This window comes from Sciurus carolinensis, chromosome 11 (assembly GCF_902686445.1).
Source record: "Sciurus carolinensis chromosome 11, mSciCar1.2, whole genome shotgun sequence".
NCBI lineage: Eukaryota > Metazoa > Chordata > Mammalia > Rodentia > Sciuridae > Sciurus > Sciurus carolinensis.
Window position 1 is genome coordinate 83,905,702 of NC_062223.1, and position 9,741 is coordinate 83,915,442.

Below are 9,741 nucleotides of genomic sequence, written 5' to 3' on the forward strand. Positions count from 1 at the left end.
GATTAACATTGTTTCTAGACTTTCTGAGCAAAGAAAGGAAATGTATATGTTATCTAGTTAATATACACAAACCTGTGCGTATTTCTATGTGTAATCCTCTGTATGGACATTACACCAATTTGAGTTTGTACTGATATATTTAACTCTAACACACTACTACATGGTTCTTTGTGTTCTTTTCCCTTTGTTTTGTTTTGATTTTTTCTAAATATGAAATGCTTTACAAATTTTGTGTCATCCTTGCACAGTGGTCATACTGATCTTCTCTGTGTAGTTCCAATTTTAGTATATGTGTTGCCAAAGTGAGCACTTTCCTAGGTTTTTAATAACTTCCCTTTTTAACACTAAGAATCCTGGATGCCACCACTGGTTATCCATTTGTTTAATGGTTCAGTTATAGTGTAAATGGTAGTTATATTAAAATTGTTAATCCATAACCTCTTAGGAAGCAACTGTAACAAATACAATACAGTGATATATTCAGTTCCTCTTGACTTTAATTTTATAGCCTCACTCATTGTCCAAGTTCAGTATTTTTCCCGAATCCGTTCTGTGAAGTGTGAAATACATTTATAATAGAGATAGATACTTCTGTCATAGGCTCTACTATATGCAGGTATCACCTGACCTCTTACATAATTTTTATAAAATTACATAACTAAAGTTCACTCTTTTTATTTCAAATTTCTATGGATTTTGTCAAATAAATACTATCAAATATATACCATTAGGATATAATGAATAATAGCTTCATGATCCTAAAAAATTTTCTGTGAATCACTAATTACACCCTTCTGCCAAAAAACATAAAGCAAGGAAGCTTGTGAAAATGCAAGTGAGTGCTTGCAATGATTATAAATTGAATTTAGACATGCCTTGGCTTCTCAGTCATATTTTAAGTTTTCTTTTTTTCTTTTTTTTATACATTTTAAACATGGTTATTTTATCCTCTGTGTCTGATAATTTCGATACCTGAAATTCTTGGTGATAGAAACTATGTTTACCTTTGTACTTACTCCTACTCATAGAAGTCTATTTCCTCATGAATATAATAAACAATATCATTTTATATTTGATTGAGTAACCTGTGAGATTCTGAGAGCTGCAGACTTTCCTCCCAAGGGAATCTACATAATTAATTTTGGTTGCCAATAGATTCTGTACACCTAGGGCTGCTTTAACTTAATGCATTTGTGGAAGATTAAACCTGATTCCTTAGACAAGGCACACTTGAATTCTGCACCTATTTTAGTTCAGGTCACTGACCATAGTTCTTAAGAGGATGCAGCCACTGTTTTATCCTGTACCACTGACTGTCCTCACTTCATTAAGGGTCTTTAGAAGGAAACCCTGGGGGTTTTATTTCTTCATGATCACAGAGAAATGTTTCTAAGACTATTTTTTCTAATTTATTCAGAACATCATTACATGAAATTAGGAGGGAATTTTAAATGTCCAGTATGCCCTGTTTCCAGAAGAAATTCCTTGAGTTCTATTTTAATCAATGGATCCTGAGAACTGTAGAACATTTCATCTTCAGCAGGCAGACAGAAATAGGAATCAGTCACAGTACTAGTTTTGAGAATCAGTAATGCTTTGGCTAGTTATACAAATGACAGTCATCAAAGAGATTTTTTTTTTTTTTTTTGGAGGGGGACAGATACCAGGGTTCACTGAACTCAGAGGCACTCGACCACTGAGGCACATTCCCAGTACTTTTTTGTATTTTATTTAGATGGTGCTGGGAGAATTGGAAATCCATATGCAACAGAATGAAACTAAACCCATATCTCTCACCATGCACGAAACTAAACTCAAAATGGATCAAGGACCTCGGAATCAGACCAGAGACCGTGCATCTTATAGAAGAAAAAGTAGGTCCAGAGCTTCAACATGTCGGCTTAGGACCAGACTTCCTCAACAGGACTCCCATAGCACAAGAAATAAAAGCAAGAATTAATAACTGGGATAGATTCAAACTAAAAAGCTTTCTCTCAGCAAAGGAAACTATCAGCAATGCGAAGAAAGAGCCTACAGCCTGGGAGAAAACCTTTGCCAATCATACTTCAGATAGAGCGCTAATCTCCAGAATCTATAAAGAACTCAAAAAACTCTACACCAAGAATGTAAATAATCCAATTGACAAATGGGCTAAGGAAATGAATAGACACTTCACAGAGGAAGATACACAAGCAATCAACAAACATGGAAAAATGTTCAACATCTCTAGTAATAAGAGAAATGCAAATCAAAACCACCCTAAGATTCCATCTCACCCCAATTAGAATGGCCATTATCAAGAATACAAGCAACAACAGGTGTTGGCAAGGATGTGGGGAGAAAGGTACACTCTTACATTGCTGGTGGGGCTGCAAATTAGTGCAGCCACTCTGGAAAGCAGTGTGGAGACTCCTTAGAAAACTTGGAATGGAACCACCATTTGACCCAGCTATCCCACTCCTTGGCCTATACCCAAAGGATTTAAAATCAGCATATTACAGAGATACAGCCACATCAATGTTCATAGCTGCTCAGTTCGCAATAGCCAGATTGTGGAACCAACCTAGATGTCCTTCAATTGATGAATGGATAAAGAAAATGTGGTATATATATACAATGGAATATTACTCAGCCATAAAGAATGATAAAATTATGGCATTTGCAGGCAAATGGATGAAACTGGAGAATATCATGCTAAGTGAGATAAGCCAATCTCAAAAAACCAATGGACAAATGATATCGCTAATAAGTGGATGATGACACATAATGGGGGGTGGGAGGGGTTAGTGTTAGGGTTAGAGTTAGGGTTAGGGAAGGGGGCAAGAATGGAGGAAGGAAGGACTGTATAGAGGGAAAAGAGGGATGGGAGGGGTCGGGGGGAAGGGGAAAAAAATAACAGAATGAATCAAACAACATTACCCTATGTAAATTTATGATTACACAAATGGTATGCCTTTACGCCATGTACAAACAGAGAAACAACATGTATCCCATTTGTTTACAATAGTAAAAAAAAAAAAAAGAAAAAGAGAATCAGTAATGCATGGATGAAAGTTGTAAATACAGAATCAAAAGTGAAATCAAAAGTGAAAATTCAAGGGGCATTCAGATGACCTACGTTTATTGAGTAACTTTTTGACAGTCCCTTAGAACTAGGCAGATACTAGAGTTCAGTGCACATACTGATGAATATATACCCAACATAAGATGGGTACATGAGCATTCATTTCATCCTTTCTTCAAAGAAAGGATGGTATTTTGTAGATGATAGGAAAGCCATAGTCAGTCAATATTTTTGTATTTCAGTAACGCCTACATTCAAAAGCACAGGTTGTGATAATAATTCTTAAACTAAGATAAAGCTACATCCATCTTTGCAAAGTTTTTACATAACTTCTATGTTTACTTCTTAGGAGATATTAATTTTAATGATGAAAACAACTTACAAAATTTTCCATATCAAGATCTCTGTGACTTGATCTCTGTGGTTCCAATTTTACCTCCTTTTTATTGTTTTTATTTGTTCTAATTGTACATGACAGCAGAATGCATTTATACATTTTGATAAATCATACATAAATGGAGTTTAATTTCTTATTTTTTCATTGTACATATTGTAGGATCACATTGGTCATGCAGTCATATATGTACTTGAGCAAATAATGTCTGTTGCACTCTACTGTCTTTCCTGTCCCCATCCCCTTCCCCTACTTTAACTCCCGTCTACCTAATATAAAGTAACTCTATTCTTCCCTACCCCCACATTGTGAATAAACATCTACATATCAGAGAAAATATTCAGACTTTGGTTTGGGGGGTATGGCTTATTTCCCTTAGCATGATATTCTCCAACTCCATCCATTTACCAGCAAATGCTATAATTTCATTCTTCTTTAAAGCTAAGTAATATTCCAATTGCAGGATATGATATATATATCACTTTTTAAAATCCATTTGTCTGTTGAAAGGCTCCTAGGTTGGTTCCATAGTTTAGATATTGTGAATTGAGCTGCTATGAACATTGATGTGGCTGCATCACTGTAGTTTGCTGAATTTAAGTCCTTTGGTTACAAACAGAGGAGTGGGATAACTGGATCAAATGGTGGTTCCATTCCAGGTTTTCTGAGGAATCTTCATATTGCATTCCACAATGGTTGCACCATTTTGCATTCCCACCAGCAATGTATGAGGATACCTTTTTCCCCACATCCTCACCAACCTTTATTGTTGCTTGTATTCTTGATAATTGCCATTCTGAGTGGAGTGAGATGAAATCTTAGAGTAGTTTTGATTTGCATATGTTTAATTGCTAGAAATGTTGAACATTTTTTCATTAATTTGTTGATTGATTGTATATCTTCTTCTGTGAAGTGTCTGTTCAGTTCCTTAGACCACTTATTGATAGTGTTATTCGTTTTTATGGTGTTAGGTTTTTTTGTGTTCTTTATATATCCTAGAAATTAGTGCTTTATCTGAGGTGCATTTGATAAATCAAGAATCAATAAATGGGTTGGATTCAAACTACAAAACTTTTTCTCAGCAAAGACACAATCAATAATATGAAGAGAGAGCCTATGGATTGGGAGAAAATCTTTAGCAGATTTATCTCCTACAAGCTTTCCTTTCGCCAGAATGCTTTGTGTATTCCTTTACGTCTGGCATTTGATGATGCTCTTCTCATGTGAATTTTTTCACCTCTTCTCAGGTTGTGGGGTGCCACACTTTGTTTACTCATTTCTATTATAAGCCACTTGAACATATGTAGGCAGATAGATTCTACTTCTCTTTGTTTTGTCTGCTTTCTAGACTGTGAACTTATTCTTCAGTGGTCAGGATAGTATCTGAGAACTATAATATGCAGCAAGTACTTATGGAATTGAATGAATATGAACACAATGAACATGCAATCAAACTCATCTGTCACTCACAGACGCACTATCCTAACCCCAAGGATTAGTCAGACACCCAGGAGATGCCTGGGGATGTGAATGGTGTCCAGCAAGGGTCTGCTGCTTCCATATCTGGTGGTGACCTCGAGTCTCATTTCAAACTCCAAAACCATTAAGCACTAAACAAATGAGCCTGCGGAATGTCAGAAAAAGCTGTGTGGATTATTAGAACGACATAAATCTAAAAGGCTTACAGAACCAAAAATAAGCAAAAGAGTCAAGGCATGTCTTCTACAGAAGGAGCAAGCCAGGAAGTAAATCAAACAGTTAGAGACAAGAGCATTAAAGACATTTTCCTAGAAACTAGATGGAAAAGGCTCAAGCACCATCCCTGCAGAATCATCTGGAATGTGTCTAGTGAAAGTTGGCAGATGTCTTTAGCCTTTATTCACCCATCGAGATCTGAGCTATGATTTGATTTCTAATTCAGAGTTCTCTAGTCTGCAGCTTCACCACCATTGCTCCTCTGACACATCACAGGGAATTAAGAATTTCCTTGTTCAGATTACATTTGGAAGTTGGCCTTTAAGCATTTGTTATTATTCTTATTTTGGCCATTGCTTTCCAGGATTACTGGAATCTGAAAAGACTGTTTCAGGCCCCACAAAACTGTCTGGACTTTGGCACGCAGGGACATCTCACATCCAAACCATAACACCAAGGCTTCTGGCTTGATATCAAACTACTAATAGTAAAAGGGAACATCTCTGCCTTTTTTCTGGTCTGCGGGGGAAACATTTAATTTTTTACCATTAAGCATGATGTTCTTACAGATTTTTAGTTATTTTGATCAAGTAAAGGAAGTTCCCTTTGACCCCTAATTTACTAAGAATTTCTATCGTGACCAAGTGTTATATTTAAAGATGTGCTTTCCCAACAACATTTGATGTGATCCCTTGGTGCAATTCCTTTAGGGTGTTGATGTCGTGGATTACATGAATTAATTTTCAAATTCTGAACCCACCTTGTACACCTGGAATCAATCCCACTCCTGGTGATGTCAAACTCTATGTATACATTGCTAGATTCACTTTTCTAATGTTTTGTTGAAGAGTTTTTCATTGTGTTTATGAGAGATGCTGATCTGAAGTTGTCTTTCTTATAACATTCGTATCTGGTTTGGTATTGGCATGACAGGCCTCATAGATTCAGTTAAGAAGTATTCCCCTGACTATATCTCCTACTAGTGGCTGTAGAGCATTGGCATCATTTTGTACTTAAACGCTTTGTAGAACTTACCAGTGAACCCTTCAGTCTGATGTGCTTTGGGGGCAATCACTAAGTTCTAATTCAAGTTCCTGTAATAGAACAAGACAACCCAGCTTATCTTTTTTCTTGTGTGAGATTTGGTAGTTTATGTTTTTCAAGGAATTGACCAATTTTATCTAAACTATAGAATTTGTTTATATTCCTTTTTATCCTCTCAATACTCAGGGTCTGTAGAGGTGACTCCTCTTTCATTTCTCATAATGGTTATTTGTGTCTCCATTCTTTATTCCTGTTTATCTTAAATAGGATTTATCAATTTTGTTCATCTTTTATAGAATGAGTTTTTGATTTTGTTGATATTCTCTGTTTTTAGAATCATTGATTTCTGTTGTAATTTTTATCATTCCCATTTTTTTCTGTTTTATTTAGGTCTAAATTGTTCTCTTTAAAGTGGGAGATTACATTATTTAATTGACATTTTCCCAATATATGCCTTCAAGGCCATAGGTTTTACCAACACTGCTTTTCTGTATCCCACAAATGTTCATTTAATTTTAAATCTAACACCATTTGTGTACAATGAATCAAAATGAAGTCTGTAAAAAATTAAAACTAAATAAATAATTTAAAAAATATTTAGTACTTTATTTTTAAAGCAGTTTTAATAAGGTAGAGTTTTTTCACATATCCCTTAACCCACATATACGTGATCTCTCACAGTAATGTCTCCCACCAAAGTGGCACATTTGGTACAGCTGATGAAACTACACTGACACATCATATTCAGTAAGGATTCAATCTTTATGGTGCATTTTATGAATCTGAACAAATGTATAGTGACATATCCATCATTACTGTATCATATTCGATATTTTCCCTACCCTAAAAATGCTCTGCCTATTCATTCTTCCCCCTCAACCTTCAACCCCTGAATACCGCTTAATATTTTGCCATTTCCATAGTTTTACTTTTTGCATAGTATCATATAGTTACACTCGTACAATATTCAACCTTTTCAGATTGAGTTATTTTACTTCCTAATATGCATTTAAAATTTCTTCTTACCTTTTCAAGACTTGGTGCCTTCTATTTTTAGTATTGAATAATATTCTATTGACTCTATGTATCATAGTTTATTTATTAATTCACCTGTCTGGACATCTTGTTTACTTCCAAATTTTGGCAATTATGAATAAAGCTGCAGCACATATCTGTGTGCAAGGTTTTGTATTAACATGATTTTCAACTCCTTTGGGTGAATACAAAGGGGTGTAATGACTGGATTACATGATAAGAGTATGTCTAGTTTTGTAAATCATCAAATTATTTCCCAAAGTAACTGTACCATTTTGCTTTGCCATCAGTAATGAAAGAGAATATTATTTTAAATATCTTGAAATTTTTCTTAAGACTTGTTCTTTGCTATGTGTTATTTAGAAATATAGTGTTTAAAACCCTCTCCAAATACTTTGGTATATTCAATCTATATTTCTTTTATTGATAACTAGTGTAATTCTCTAATAGTCTGAGAATATATTAATCACCTCAAGTTACCATGACAAAATATCATAAACTGAGTGTCTTAAAAAAGAAAAAGTATTTTCTAATACTTTTAGAGACAGAAAGTCTAAGACCAGTGTGCCAGTATACCCAGGTTCTACTGAGGGCTCTCTTCCTAGATTGCAAATGGACTTCTTTCTTCTCAGATGGTGGGGAGAGAGAGGAAATGCACACAAGTTCTTTGGTGTCTTTTCTTTTACAGACACCAGTTCCATCACGAAGGCTTCAAACATATTATCTCATCTAAACTTAATTACCTCTAAAGCCTTATTTCCAAAACCTGTCACACTGGGAGTTAGAGTGTCAACTTATGGTTTCGAGATATAAAATTGAGTCCTTGGAAGACAACATACTTTCTATAATCTCTTTTTAATTTGTTAAACTGTGTTTTATGACCCAGCATGTACTCTCTCTTGTTGAATATTCCATGTGAGATTAAAAAGAATGTGTAGTTATGCCATTGTTGGATGAAGTACTTCACACATTTCCATTGAATTTAGTTGTCTTTGTATTTCTCCAAAAAATGAAATTCTTTCTTGATGTGGTCTGAGTCTTACAGTTCTTTCAGATGTAATTCATCACTGTACTAACGTGGTGGCAGGTTGTCAGGGGAAAGGAAGCTCTCTTTATCCCTTCATTAATGTCTCCATCTTTTCCCCCCTTTGCTTGAGTTTGTCTGTTTTTTAAAACATCTTTATTGACATCCATCTAATATACAAAAGCTGCACATATTCAATATATACGATTTGATTTGGAAATTTGAATGCCTTCATGAGATTGTAATCACTCCCATCACCTCCAAAAGTTTCTTTGCATTTGTATTTTTTAAGAACACAACATGATATCTACCCTCTTAACCAATGTTAATGAACAATACAGCATTGATGACTCTCAACACTATACTGTACAGTGTATCTCTAGGAATAAATTCATCTTGTAAAACTGAAACTTTGGCAAATTTCCCATTCTGTCATCTATCAAATGGAGGTCATGGCAGATACCATGTCTGACACATAATAGGAACTTGATGATTTTTATGGATATAATTTCATAAATAATTTAGTGAAACTCTATGCAAATCAAGTAGTGCAATGTCCTATGATAAGTGTGCAAAAATGGTGTTACTATTATTTAAATATCATAATGCACCAGAAGAAATGGCATTTAATGGAAGTTATAAAAGTAAGGATACCTTAGTTTGTAAGTTTTGAAAGATATGAAAAATAAGAATTTCAAATGTTTACTTTGGAAGTAGGAAAGAAATATTTGTAATAAGAGGTTTTTGCATCCTGAATATATTTATACCTGTTATCATCCTGTCATTTAAATACACCTGACTGGAGATGCATATACTTCTTTGACTATTTCATAAGTAAGAGAAAAATAGGTAGAAGGAAACAAAAACAGGAAATGGGTAATCAGACGCAATCTCTTCACATTGCTGAAGAAGAAATTGAGGCTTAAATATCCTGAATAATTTCCTCATGTTACATAACTAGTTAAGATGTTCTTCTATGTAAGTGTAATGCATTTCTCAGCTGGTTTGATGCTTGCATGGCTGATAACATCTTGCAGCTTTCAAATATTCCAATTTAATGAAACTGCCATTAATCCAGTGATCCTAAAATCAACTGAAAATATCTTTGGCCTATGCTTTGATGAATACAGTCTGTGGCACTTTCAAAGTGATTCTTCTCCTTGATTATATTCTTGAGAATATTTTGGGCCTATAAAGTCATTCTTTCAAAGATAGGGAGATTGTATTGTCCATTTTGATGACAAGAAATGATTTTAAATTGTTTCATAACAAGCAATTTAAAGGGAATATTTTGAATCCAAAGGCTTTTCAATAAGAACTTGGTGTTATGTGAATGAAAAGAGAAGCTATGAACAGATTACATGTAGGATAAAAATAAAATCAAGTAAAAAAATCGTATATGAAATTCTTGAGAAAACAATTTTATTAAAAGTACCTACTATCTGTTGATATGTTTAATACACACTCACTCAAATATCTGTCATT

General features: G+C 34.4%; 1 non-coding gene across 1 annotated transcript; it reads right to left on the bottom strand.

The window, feature by feature from the left end:
- Positions 1-204: 204 nt before the first annotated feature.
- LOC124960892 (U6 spliceosomal RNA) lies at positions 205-310 on the bottom strand. Its single transcript, XR_007104207.1, has one exon. It is a non-coding gene; the product is annotated as a U6 spliceosomal RNA (small nuclear RNA).
- Between the last annotated feature and the right edge of the window lie 9,431 nt (positions 311-9,741).